Source organism: Zingiber officinale, chromosome 3A (assembly GCF_018446385.1).
Source record: "Zingiber officinale cultivar Zhangliang chromosome 3A, Zo_v1.1, whole genome shotgun sequence".
Taxonomy (NCBI): Eukaryota; Viridiplantae; Streptophyta; class Magnoliopsida; order Zingiberales; family Zingiberaceae; genus Zingiber; species Zingiber officinale.
The window spans coordinates 70,725,625-70,739,602 of record NC_055990.1 but is presented as its reverse complement, the minus strand read 5'-3'; the positions used below and the strand labels follow the sequence as shown (position 1 = coordinate 70,739,602).

General features: G+C 41.0%; 1 long non-coding RNA gene across 1 annotated transcript; it reads right to left on the bottom strand.

Moving 5' to 3' along the window:
• Nucleotides 1-1,745: 1,745 nt before the first annotated feature.
• Nucleotides 1,746-2,242, bottom strand: LOC122053827. Its single transcript, XR_006132383.1, has 3 exons — nucleotides 2,151-2,242; nucleotides 1,964-2,060; nucleotides 1,746-1,771 (listed from the first exon to the last, which is right to left on the bottom strand). It is a non-coding gene; the product is annotated as an uncharacterized LOC122053827 (long non-coding RNA).
• Between the last annotated feature and the right edge of the window lie 11,736 nt (nucleotides 2,243-13,978).

The window sequence follows — 13,978 nt, the reverse complement described above, 5'->3', positions numbered from 1 at the left end:
AAACAGAAATCCAAACCCAATTGTAATGGAAAAATCCATGTCACTCAAACAACTACCCAGTTTGACTCGCAAACTTGGGCTAATCCAAAAATCCAGAATACCCAAAAACAGGTATCCGATAAATCACCAGAACACCGAAAGCAGGTATCATAACCCGCTCTGATACCAAATAAATTGGTATCAGATAAATCTCAAAAATCCAACACACGAAAATCCAACAAGTATCGCCAAACTTTAGCGCTCTGATACCACTAAATTGTCACGCCCCAGAGGAGTCTCTGTCCGAAGAAATTTCGACAGCATCTCCCCTATACGGCGGACAATATGAAACTTTCTATATATCACATATACATCAGCCACAGGCGGCTGGAATGATAACAAAAAATAAAAACAAACACCACGCAGTTTATAAAGATATTCAGCCTCTGGCTGTCACAACCACGCAGTTAATAATAGTAATCAATAATAGTAGGACTCTGACTCGAAATCCACCCTACTCCACTACACTCGTAAAGCTCAAATCCAACGAACTCACCTCTTCTGCCGTCCAGGCAGGCATATAGTAGAATAAAAACCAAACCATCCAAAAGACCATCAAACGGTAACAATCCGTACAATATCCATAAATAAAATCCAAAACAAAACTAAAACATAGTCTGATGGAAGAAAAACCAAAATAAAGCAAATAACAACCTAGTAGAGAACTAGCTCTACGTGCAGATGGGGGCCAGCGACTGGAACTGCTCCGGACAACCTCAGTACAACTGATATGCATAATAAAACAAATAACAGACAACACTAATCATGCGTACAGTCTCCTGAATATGAGGAGGATAAATGCAACTGAAATGAAATCAGAAGATAACTGTACTGACCGGATCAAAGTATAAAGGTAACAGGTCGTCAGACCGAGTGAGTCATAATCCTGTATGCATGTCAATCAATGCATCCAAACAAATGCAGCATATAAGTGCAGCAATCACAAGCAAATAAAAATGCAATAAATGCATATGTCAACCCCATACTCTGAAATCAATGCTCCTGAGCAATGCGGGATGCTGTCGGAGTACTCCTGTCCTGTGACCCCAAATCATAAATGGGGAGCTCAATGCTCTCATCTCCGCAGACACGATGACGGGAGGATATCTCTCAGCTACCTACCGGAGTCTCGACCAACGGCAAATAAAGTCCACCATCTCACGGCCACACTGCTACCTAAATGCCAGCGAGCAACAGGCGGAACCGATCGACGGCTACCACGCGAGTCACGACCAACGGAGCTAAGCAATGAACCGCCACACACACGGCGGATATACAAATCCATGGGTGATGTGTGCAGTATGGCGATGAGCTCAACCAAAGTAGAGCCGACAATATCATGATGCATGATACTGAACATGGCAATCTCATGAATAACATGGCATGATCCATATAAATAGATACAAAGTGTGTACCACAAGAAGACGTATCAAATAGAAGGTACACAAATCGAAGAGGGTATCAAATAAACCCTAGGTCCAGAATATAACAGAGCATGTGGTTAGGTCACTACCTAAGGCATATGTGATCAGGTAGATAATATGCAGTGCAGAATAAATAAACAAACAACATGTACTAATCATGTAGTGACCAACCGAAATAAACAGGTAACACAATTACTGTTATATGTTAAACATATTATCATGCATATCAAAAGACATAAGTCAAAGTACCCGCCTCCAATAAGAAATGGTCCAGTCTGACTCCGAGATGCTCGTCTCGAATCAAAGTCCTGTGTTAAATCACACAGTTTAGCTAATTTAATTATAAACAAATAGCTAAACAAATTTCTAACCCACTAACCAGTTAGGGTTAGTTTCGTTAACCCCAATTACACCATTACATAACTTCCAAACCTAATTATTAATTATTGCTAACTCAACTAGCAATAATCTACCACAAATATCAAAACCCTAATCCTTACCTTAATTCAACAGGCAGGAAAGGTGCTGTCGATTGCTACAAAAAGTGGCTGCCGGAATAGGGCAACTCTAATATCGCCGATCTGTTGTACCAAGGATCTGAAAAACCAAAAGGTACCGATCTAATGTTATGATCAACAGTAGCTATAGAACAAGAACAGAACACTAGATCACGACCTAAACCCTCACCTTTCTGTCACAATACCGTATCACCACTGCTCTGAGGAGGAAGAAATGCTCACAGCTAGGGCACAGAGGATTCCCGGCCGGCAGCACTGCTGTGAGAAGGTCTCGGCTCCGGTTAGAGTGGCGGCAGAGAAGTAGAAGGGCACAAAGCGATCGGCGGTGGCTCTAGTCGCCGGCGGCAGAGAAGAAATTGGCCGGCACTGTGCAAAAGAGCAACAGCGGCAGTACACAGGGAGGAACTAGGCACCGGAGACTGGTGCTGAACCTGTGGCCGGCGCTCGGCTTCGTCTCGGCGCTGCCACCAATTGAGAGAAGGCGCGGGTTCTCGGGTGACGGTGCTAGGGCACACGGAAAAAAGAAGAAAACAAGGTTCGGGGTTCGGCCGGCGGTAGAACTAAGGCAGAGAGGAGGGTCGCTGGCGTCGGCAGAGGAGAGAACCGCCGGGGCCGGCGGTTAGGGCAAGGAGTCGAGCACGAGGAAGAGGCGTCGGCGCGAGGAGAAAGGGTGCGCTCGGGTGCGCGAGTGAGAAAAGAAACGGCGAGGAAATAAAGAAAAATATAAAGAAAAAGAAAAGGAAAAGGAAAAGAAAATAAATCTTTTCCTCATTAAAACAGGGTAACCTAAACAGACCTTTCCCGGACCCTGTTTTTGTCCCCGTTAACATGTCCATACGAGCTCCGAAAAAATTCTCGAAAAATTTCTAAAAATTCCGGAAAATTCCCTTATCATTTTCGGTATTTTACAAAAAATCTCCAAAAAATTCTTAAAATTCCTAAAAATTCAGTTAAGGTTATTTGTCCATTAAACCTTATTATTTAGTTATTATTTTGTTATAGTATTTTACATTCTCCCCCACTAATAAAAGTTTGATCCCCAAATTTCGTTATTTATCATCAGCAAGTACTAACAATGGATAACTGGTATAAATGCTGAATGGAAATCTAACCCACATACCTCAAGTAAAAAAATAAGGGTATCGGGCTTAGATCATATCCTCGAGCTCCCAAGTAGACTCCTCGTCATAATGATACTATCATCTGACTTTAACCAGCCGAATTGCCCGATCGATTGAGACACTCCAATCGATCGGATGATCGATTGAAGCTCTGATTTCCTGAAAGTGAATTCCAGCGAAATTCAGAAATGCCCCAAAATTTCTACAAAATTCTAAAAATCATGAAAACTCTTGTAGATATTATTTAGGGTATATACTATCATGGGAAAATAATTTTCTAAGAAAATACACCTTATTTTTAAAGACTGACATAAACTTGAAAACTCTTGAAAACTTCAATGTTTTCTTCTAGTTTGTGTCTAATTTTTTCAATGATGATTACTATCAAAAGATAGTCTTCATCAAGGTTTTCCAAAGTATATTTAAAATAATTTTCAAAACTAATTTCCAACCATGTTCTTTGGGCTCAATGCACATGGCTTGTACATTAGCTTTCCCAATGATTAGAATACACATAACGATGTATTTTGATAAAATCAAAACTCAAATAGATGTACTAAATCAACATCTTGAGTCCTGTCCATCATCCTAACATCTCAGTTGTATCTAATGTACACTAAAACACATACAAGTCACCTTATAATCTTTGTGAATGTAGATTTTGATTTTACCCTAAACTAGGGATCATGCATATCTATTTAGGCATTTTAGAAATTTTGAATATCTACCTAGGATGTCACATGTTAGTAAATGACATTGTCCTTGTTTATAAGGAAACTAAAACGATGCATGATGACTTATGGCATACATCAAAAAGAAATGATTTTCAAAAGAAAATATACTAATGCTACATGATGTATGTATGACATGACATGATATTTTTGTTTGTTTTCATAATAAACATGAATGCAAAATATGATGTCATGGCATATGATGGACAAACAATCATGGCAATTAGCATAAATAAAATAAACTTAGATAATCTATTAAAGTATCCTTAATTCCTTAGCTAAATTAAAATTGATCCTAGATTACCCTCATTTTCTCAAGAAAATGCCAAAACCCAACTTGGCATTTCTTTTGAGCTTTTCTATTTGTGCCAATTAAAATTAAGTCCAATTCCTCAAATTTTGGCACATTTTACTCTTCCAAAGGGTAATCGATTTATCCTCTTCATTTTCAAAGGTTAGCAAAAACCTTGAAAATGTCTCCAAGTGCCAACTTTATCAAGGTTGGGTTGACCACCCTACCCATTTATAGTTGACACTCTCTAACCCATATAGGGCATAAAGAATATGCTCCTAGGAACCGAAAATCTATTGGTGCTCCTTGGATACTCCAGGTACTCACTAGGGATGACTTCCCTATATACCTTCCTAATAACCTTTGTAAGCTAACTAGAAGTCTTGGTCACTTCCTCTAGGTCAACTCTAGGGATAGCTTCCCTTGTGACCTTCTTGGTGACTTTCTTTGACGTCTTAGAAGTCTTAGTTACATTGTTCTTGGCAAAGATACTTCTAGGGATAGCTTCCCTTATATCTTTAACTTGACCCCTAGACCTAGGGTTGGTTCCATAACTATATGAAACCCTATGATATGAAGCCACATTCTTCTTGGCCTTAGGTGTTGGAACCCCAAGGTTGTTTTGATGTGATCAAACAAGTTAAGTTAGGTCCTGTGGTTTTTTATCCCTGTGTCTAAGTGTGCAGGAGCTTAGGAGCACAAGAAGTCGAGCGGAAGATGCAACTAGCGAGAAGGACGGAACGGGAGTGAGGCAACGAGCTCGGTGCGTCTGAGGGGCGAGGCACCATGGAAGAGTACACCGGTGGACGAGAAGAACATGTGTGATGTTCGAGGGACGAGAAGCCGAAATGGAAGCCTGATCGAGGAGAAGGTCGAAATTGAGTTCGGGTGAGCCTTATTTCGGTTGGCCAAATTCACCCAAGCGAGCAGAGCTAGAGTGGAAGACCCGGACTGAGGCAAGCAGCACCGGAGCAAAGGGCCTAAATCAAAAAAAGTCAACCATGTTGACTTTAAGGATCAGAGCGCCCGGACCCAATCCGGGCGCTTGGACCAGTCCGAGTGCTCGGAGCGATTTCGGGCAACCTATTATCTTCTCAACCTATTTATTTGACAAATTAATAGTTGGTTTTCTTCGGTCACACAAATAATAGCAGTGACTCCGATGGGGAGGATACTATTAGATGTGTCTAAGTGTATACCATTACTTGACACTAAGTCCATGTAACGACCCAATTTTTCCAATTTCAAGTTCTAAAAGTCCATAAAAATATTTGGAAATACTTTTAAAATATTCTAGAGATTTTTAGGAATTTTTAGAGTATTTTTACGTAATTTTTGGAGGTCGTTTAGTAGGGTTATAAAAAGAAAGAAGTTTTAAAGAAAAATGTTGAAGGTGAGATTTGAACCCACGATCTCGGGTTGGACTGACCCAAGCAAAACCGGCCCCAACCAGCTGAGCTACACGATTTTTGTTAACCTTATATGGAGCGAAATATATATATGCAGTAGCTGGAACGTTTGAAATAAATTGAAGAAAAAGGGGCGCGACTGAGAATCGAAGCACATACCTCTGGCTTCGAGCAAAGCCCAACGGACCAACTGGGCTAGCGATCGTTGCTAATTAAATAGGCTGCGGCAAATATATAAGCTATAGTTGGAACCAAAAATAACTCAAGTTATAAGGAGAGGACTTAAGTTATTTCCGTGACCTAATTCCTTCTCACCTCTTCTCCTCTCACGCACGCGCGGCGCGGCGAGGCGATTTTCTGCTCTCGGCGGAAGAAAGGGCGACGGAGCTAGGTTTCCTCCTTCCGGCGCCGACGAAGCTGTTTTCCGGCCAACCTCATCCGTGGTGGTCGTCCCGACAGAGAGGAGCACGCGTGAGCACAAGAGGAAGCCGAGGACTTCATCTTTCCGAAGCCCTAGTGTTCGTCCCGATTGGTTGTAAGTCCAAGTAAATCACGGTGAGTTGCTACTCACCTGCAGTAGGAGTAATTCCGCGATTTCGTTTTTCTTCTTTGCTTTGCTTTCGGATTCTTGTTTCCTTCTTTGATTCCGGAGTTCCGAGGTTTATTCCTTGATTCCTTTCTTTGTTCCCGAAGTTTTGCCTTCTGTTGAAGTTGCTTCCGAGAATCTCAAAGAAAGGAGATAGTTTTGTTTGCTTAGCATGTGGTTTGTTTTTCTTGAGTTGCTGCCGTGAGAAATTCTTGAATTGGATGAAAGGTTTCGATCTTGATGTTCTCATGGTTTCCTTGAAGTGGAATTTGTGTTCACAGAATCGGAACATAGGGTACAGAATTGAGTTGCTAGGAATATAACTTATATTTAGCATACCATTTTTGGATTCCATGTTCCATGTTACTGCCGTGAGCAGGATTGAGTTGCTAGTCTTCATCTATAGTAGCATGATTAAATAATCAGAAGCTTGAAGAGATTTAGGTTCTTTGTTACTATGTTGAGCAGAATTGATACATATATATGTATAGTATTTGAGTTTAGGCTTTCTTTGCCGTGATATGTGCTGTGAAAGGGGCACGAATTGTATCTTTTGAGCTTACTGTTTAATTCAGGTTTATAGGGGGAAAGTGATAATGATGAAGCAATATGGTCCTACCCAATGTCTTTTATGAGTGCGAGAGGGCCCTTGCAAGCATGACACTGATAGTAGATGCCGGTGATGTGATACTAAATAAAGGATTGTTGTTATCAGATATGTGTTCAGAAGTTCTAAAGTAGATGGCTCAAAGTACGTGCTAGGAATTAGTGAAATTATCTCCATTAGTTAAGAGGGATAGAGAAATGAGTGGGGGTGTCGACTGTAGCTAGAGCTGTAGTTTTCGAGCCTACTCTTTAATAGAGATGAAGACAGTGTAACTGGCATTGGATGGCTAACTAGTGGTCCATCATTTAACATTGGATCTGACCGAACCATGTGAGAGATGATTATAGGATGAGATTGTTTTTATAAGTATGCAGATTTTATAAGTGTGCAGATTTTATTAAGCTTAGTATAGTGCAGATTTTATAAGTATAAAGTGCAGATTTTGTAAGCTTATAGAATGCAGATTGTTGTTAAGTGTGCAGATTTTAGTAAGCTTAATATGCAGAATTTTATTAGCATAGTGGGCAGATTTTTGGTTTAAGCCTTTCAAAGTTAGAATTTGCTTAAACATTTCAGTTCCTTTTAAAGAAGTATTCTTTTAGAAATATTAGAAAAGAATAAGAAAGATAAAGAAAGGAAAGAAAAAGGCCAAGGCCTTAAGTAGATCCCAAAGTCAAGACTTTAAGGATTTTGGCACACGAGGTGCTTATTAAAATGCCAAGGCATTTAAAGAAGAAGTAAATAAGATAATAAGTATTTTACTTTTAAAGGGCATGTACTGGACACAAGGTCCAAGGGATGGGCTCCAAGTTGCCCCTAGGCACAAGGCCTAGAAATATCTTAGTAGTTTCGGGATTAGCTACCTTGATTCTTATTAAGAATGCGCGCAAAGTGGTACATTGCCGGGCCCAAGAGAAGTTGATTATTATTTTAATCTATTATGTAAATAGTTTTCAAAACTTCACAAATTAGTTATGTGAATACAAGTTAGACTCAGGTTAGCATTAATTAGTTTAGCTTAGGTATCAATTCAGTTTCTTATTGATACACATGATAGTTCTATGATTAGCTATACATGTTTAGTATTCCAGTTAGTATGATTCCTTTATTAGTTTATGAGCATCATTTGCTATACATGTTTAGTATTTCAGTTAGTTAGATTCCTTTGCTATTTATAAGCATGATTATCTTTACATGTTAGCTTTTCAGTTAGTTTCTTTGCTATTTATGAGCATGAGCAGCTTTACATGTTAGCATTCAGTTTTAGCATGTTTTTATTTATATACATGCATATCGAGTTTTTGTGAGTAGGATAGCGCTCACTAAGCTTTTAGCTTATAGATACTATTTTCCTCCTACTGCAGATAAAGGAAAAGGAAAAGTATAAGAAGGAAGGCGACAAGGAGATGCTGTGACAGTGTGTGTGATGCCAGGACTATGGAGAGATCCAGAGTTCGCTAGCGAATTTTCCGGACCTACCTGTTTAGAGTTTTAGTTTATGTTATTATGAAGTTGAGATTGTAATTGAGTTATTCCGCACTTGTAGCTTGTTATGTCCTATCGTTGGAGTTCTATCTGTTTACTATTGCTAGAATAGTTTTTTTTTAGTTGTTGGTCATTATTACTGCGTGGTTGATTAATATATAAATGTTCCAGCCGCCTGTGGCTGATGTATACATGTTATGTCCTATCGTTGGAGTTCTATCTGTTTACTATTGCTAGAATAGTTTTTTTTTAGTTGTTGGTCATTATTACTGCGTGGTTGATTAATATATAAATGTTCCAGCCGCCTGTGGCTGATGTATACATGTTATGTATCCCAGTTTGGGGTCACCGGTACAGGGGAGATGCTGCCGAAATTTTTCGGTAGGGTTTCCATATGATTTTTAATCATACCGGTTAAGTAGAGTTAGTAGTCAAGTAACGGTCACCTTTAGAGAGTAGTAGTAGTGTAGAATGGTGGGTCGTTACAGTTGGTATCAGAGCAGGTCCCATTCTCCAGCATCACACACATCAGCATCATTCTTGCCGTCTTCAAGTAAGAAAGTATTTAAATTCTTTCTTTATTATGCTTTCCTTATTATTAACTGCAGTATAGAGTATTCGTTTTTAAGTGCATAAGTAAGATAGAAGATTTTGTTTTCCCTTTTCTCTATTCATATATATAAGTATGATTAGAAGGGTTAGAGAAGCTATCAAGACTTTTCCTCTGCATAATTGGATGTCAAGAAGAGGACATCCCCGTACCGTTTATACTGAGAACCAAGATCAGGAGAAAGAAGAGCCCAGAACCCCTGGGCCTATTTTCCCTGAAGTTGTTGCTCAACTTCAGAGACAAGTAGCGAACAGCAGCAAGTGATTGCCAATTTAATGGCCAATCAGAAGCTAGCTCCTCCCACTCCCCCAATCATTAATGTGGATACCCCAGCGGTGACTGAAGTCCCATCAGCTGCCTTGGAAGTCGCCACAGCATCTAAAAGACAAGAAGCATATCTCATCCAGTGGTGGAAGCTGAAACCAGAAAGCTTCTCAGGAACGACTGAGCCCTGGGATGCCCAGGCTTGGTTCAAGACATTTGAGAGCACAATGGAGCTTCTTGACTGACCAGAAGTCGAGAAGGTTGATACCATTAAGTGTGCCTCTTTCTGCCTATCTGGAGATGCTTGTATGTAGTGGGAGCGAGTTAAGAGTAAGAGAGCAGTCAACCAGATGAACTGGGTTGACTTTGAGATAGAGTTTTACTAAGAGTTCTTTCGCCAACGGATCACCAATAAACATTATGAGGAGTTTATAAAATTTAGACCAGGTGACCTACCAGTAGAAGAAGCGGTTAAAAGATTTAACAGGCTAGTTCACCTTTGCCTAGAGTTAGTAAATACAGTGAAAGAACAGGTCAGACTGATGCTCCTAACGCTGTGACCAGAAATAACACCTAATGTGATGTAGTGAAACTCACCGACCATAGATTGGTGAAGAGCTAGTCAGCAGGGCATTAGTGAGCACTATCTGAACAGCAACAAGGCACAACAAACACAACACAAGCCAGTCAAGATAGCAGACAAGACAGTGGGGAAACAGAGACCCCAGTTAAGTAGTTAGAACTAGAAAGACAATCAAAACAAGAAAGAGCCAAGCAGGAAGATGTTCGGGTAGTCTGTGAGTACCAGAGGTATTCCCAGAAAAGCTACTGGACTACCTCCCAACAGAGAAGCAGAGTTTGGAATTGAATTGGTTTCTGACGCCAGCCCAATTTTAAAAGATCTGTACCAAATTTCTCTAACAGAGTTGAAAGAGTTACAAGAACAACTTCAGGAGCTGCTTGACAAAGGCTTCATCCGCTCTAGTCACTCACCTTGGGGAACTCCTGTGTTGTTTGTCAAGAAGAAGGATGGATCTATGCGGATGTGCATAGATTATAGGGCTCTGAATCAAGTGATAATTAAGAACAAGTATCCACTGCCCAGAATCGATGACTTATTTGATCAATTGAGAGGGGCAACAGTGTTCTCCAAGATAGACCTGCGCTTTGGGTACCATCAGCTAAAAGTGAAAGAAAGAGACATACCCAGAACGACTTTCAGGACCAGATACGGACACTACGAGTTCGTAGTCATGCCTTTTGGTGTGACTAATGCACCTGCAGTTTTCATGGACCTGATGAACAGAGTGTTCAGAGAATACCTTGACAAATTTGTCATTGTGTTCATCGACGACATTCTAATCTATTCCAGAACCCCAGAGGAGCATGACACGCATTTGAGGATAGTACTGCAGACTCTTCAGCAAAAGCAACTTTACGCTAAGTTCTCAAAGTGCGAGTTCTGGTTAGATCAGGTGGCATTTCTAGGTCACATAATTTCTAAAGAAGGCATTCAAGTGGATCCAGCAAAAATAGAAGCAGTCAACAACTGGAGTAGACCCAAGAACGTCAGGGAGATCAGAAGCTTCCTGGGTTTAGCTGGGTACTACAGGAAATTTGTGGAGGACTTTTCCAGGATAGCCTCTCCACTAACAGCCCTCACCAGAAAGAATAAGAAGTTTGAATGGTCAGATAAATGTGAGCAGAGTTTCCAAGAGCTCAAGAAGAGACTGACCAGTGCTCCTATTCTGACTGTTCCAGAAAGTGACAGGAGTTTTGACATCTACAGTGATGCTTCCAAGATGGGCTTAGGAGCTGTACTCATGCAGGAAGGAAAAGTGATAGCTTATGCTTCCAAACAACTCAAAGATTACGAGAAGAACTATCCCACTCATGATCTTGAGCTGGCAGCTGTGGTCTTTGCACTGAAACTCTGGCGACATTACCTGTATGGAGTCCAGTGCAGAATCTTCACAGACCACCAGAGTCTTAAGTACTTCTTCACTCAGAAGGACTTAAACATGATACAACGTAGGTGGCTAGAGTTGGTCAAAGATTATGACTGTGAAATCCTCTACCATCCAGGTAAAGCTAATAAAGTGGCAGATGCACTAAGCAGAAAAGCCAGTGCATCCTTGATGTCCTTGTCATCATTAGCCCTGCCACTACAGAAGGAGTTGTCAGATTTCAGACTTGAAATTATTTATGGACAATTCTCTGCATTGACCTTAGAGTCAACCCTACTCGAGGATATACAGAGAAAGCAAAGTGAAGATCCTGATATCCAAAAGATCAAGCAAAGGATACAGGAAGAAGGAAATTCGGAGTTTCGAGTATCAGACAGTGGAATTCTTTATCAGGGGAGTCGCCTTTGTGTTCCCAATGATGAAGAGCTGAGAAAGAAAATTTTGGAATAAGCTCATAGTACACCTTATTCCATGCATCCTGGTTCTACCAAGATGTATCAAGACGTGAAACAAAGATTCTGGTGGTCTGGACTCAAAAGAGATGTAGCTAAATATGTCAGTACCTGCCTGACATGTCAGAGGGTCAAAGCAGAACACCAGAGACCAGGAGGAGTTCTACAGCCTCTTCCTATACCAGAGTGGAAGTGGGAAGACATATCCATGGACTTCATAACAGGTCTCCCAAGAACCACAAATGGATATGATGCGATATGGGTGATAGTGGACAGATTGACCAAGTCTGCTCATTTTCTAGCCATCAGGGTGTCTCACTCTATAGAGCAGTTGACACAGCTATATGTTAAAGAAGTGATCCGATTTCACGAAGTTCCTAAATCTATTGTTTCTGATAGAGATGGACGCTTCACCTCTCACTTTTGGGAGTGTGTTCAGAATGCACTAGGCACCAAACTCAAGTTCAGCACAGCTTTCCATCCACAGACTGATGGACAGACAGAGCGAGTAAATCAGATTCTAGAAGATATGCTCAGATCTAGTGCACTAGATTTCAAGGGAAGTTGGTGCAAGTACCTGTGCTTAGCTGAATTTGCCTACAACAATAGCTATCAGGCCACCATCAAAATGGCACCATATGAAGCGTTGTATGGCAGGAAGTGCAGATCACCCATTTGCTGGCAAGAAGCAGGTGAAAGAAGAGAGATGTAAGTGGAACTGGGCATTCAGACAGAACTGATAGATGAGACTACTCAGGCTATCCAGAAGATCAGACAGAGGATTGAGACTGCCCAGAGTAGACAGAAGAGCTATGCTGACACACGCCGTAGGCCACTTGAATTCCACGTAGGGGATTCGGTCTTTCTCAAGGTCGCTCCTATGAAGGGAGTGATGAGATTTGGCAAGAAGGGCAAATTAAGTCCTCGTTATGTAAGACCTTACCTGATCACAGAAAGGATTGGGAAAGTAGCTTACAAGCTGGATTTATCACAAGACATGTCAGCAATACACAATGTGTTTCATGTCTCCATGTTAAAGAAGAGTCTCCATGACCCTAGCCAAGTGATTGAGCCTCAGTCAGTGCAGATCCAAGAGGATCTTAGTTATGAGAGTAGACCTACACAGATAGTGGACAGAGCAGTCAAGAGACTGAGAAATAAAGAAGTGCCACTAGTGAAGGTCGTCTGGCAGAACCAGAAGCACGAGGAAATCACTTGGGAGCGTGAAGACAGTATGAGACAGAAGTATCCAGAATTGTTCTAAGTTCGAGGACGAACTTTTTATAAGGTATGGGGAATTGTAACGACCCAATTTTTCCAATTTCAAGTTCTAAAAGTCCATAAAAATATTTGGAAATACTTTTAAAATATTCTAGAGATTTTTAAGAATTTTTAGAGTATTTTTACGTAATTTTTGGAGGTCGTTTAGTAGGGTTATAAAAAGAAAGAAGTTTTAAAGAAAAATGTTGAAGGTGAGATTTGAACCCACGATCTCGGGTTGGACTGACCCAAGCAAAACCGGCCCCAACCAGCTGAGCTACACGATTTTTGTTAACCTTATATGGAGCGAAATATATATATGCAGTAGCTGGAACATTTGAAATAAATTGAAGAAAAAGGGGCGCGACTGAGAATCGAAGCACATACCTCTGGCTTCGAGCAAAGCCCAACGGACCAACTGGGCTAGCGATCGTTGCTAATTAAATAGGCTGCGGCAAATATATAAGCTATAGTTGGAACCAAAAATAACTCAAGTTATAAGGAGAGGACTTAAGTTATTTCCCGTGACCTAATTCCTTCTCACCTCTTCTCCTCTCACGCACGCGCGGCGCGGCGAGGCGATTTTCTGCTCTCGGCGGAAGAAAGGGCGACGGAGCTAGGTTTCCTCCTTCCGGCGCCGACGAAGCTGTTTTCCGGCCAACCTCATCCGTGGTGGTCGTCCCGACAGAGAGGAGCACGCGTGAGCACAAGAGGAAGCCGAGGACTTCATCTTTCCGAAGCCCTAGTGTTCGTCCCGATTGGTTGTAAGTCCAAGTAAATCACGGTGAGTTGCTACTCACCTGCAGTAGGAGTAGTTCCGCGATTTCATTTTTCTTCTTTGCTTTGCTTTCGGATTCTTGTTTCCTTCTTTGATTCCGGAGTTCCGAGGTTTATTCCTTGATTCCTTTCTTTGTTCCCGAAGTTTTGCCTTCTGTTGAAGTTGCTTCCGAGAATCTCAAAGAAAGGAGATAGTTTTGTTTGCTTAGCATGTGGTTTGTTTTTCTTGAGTTGCTGCCGTGAGAAATTCTTGAATTGGATGAAAGGTTTCGATCTTGATGTTCTCATGGTTTCCTTGAAGTGGAATTTGTGTTCACAGAATCGGAACATAGGGTACAGAATTGAGTTGCTAGGAATATAACTTATATTTAGCATACCATTTTTGGATTCCATGTTCCATGTTACTGCCGTGAGCAGGATTGAGTTGCTAGTCTTC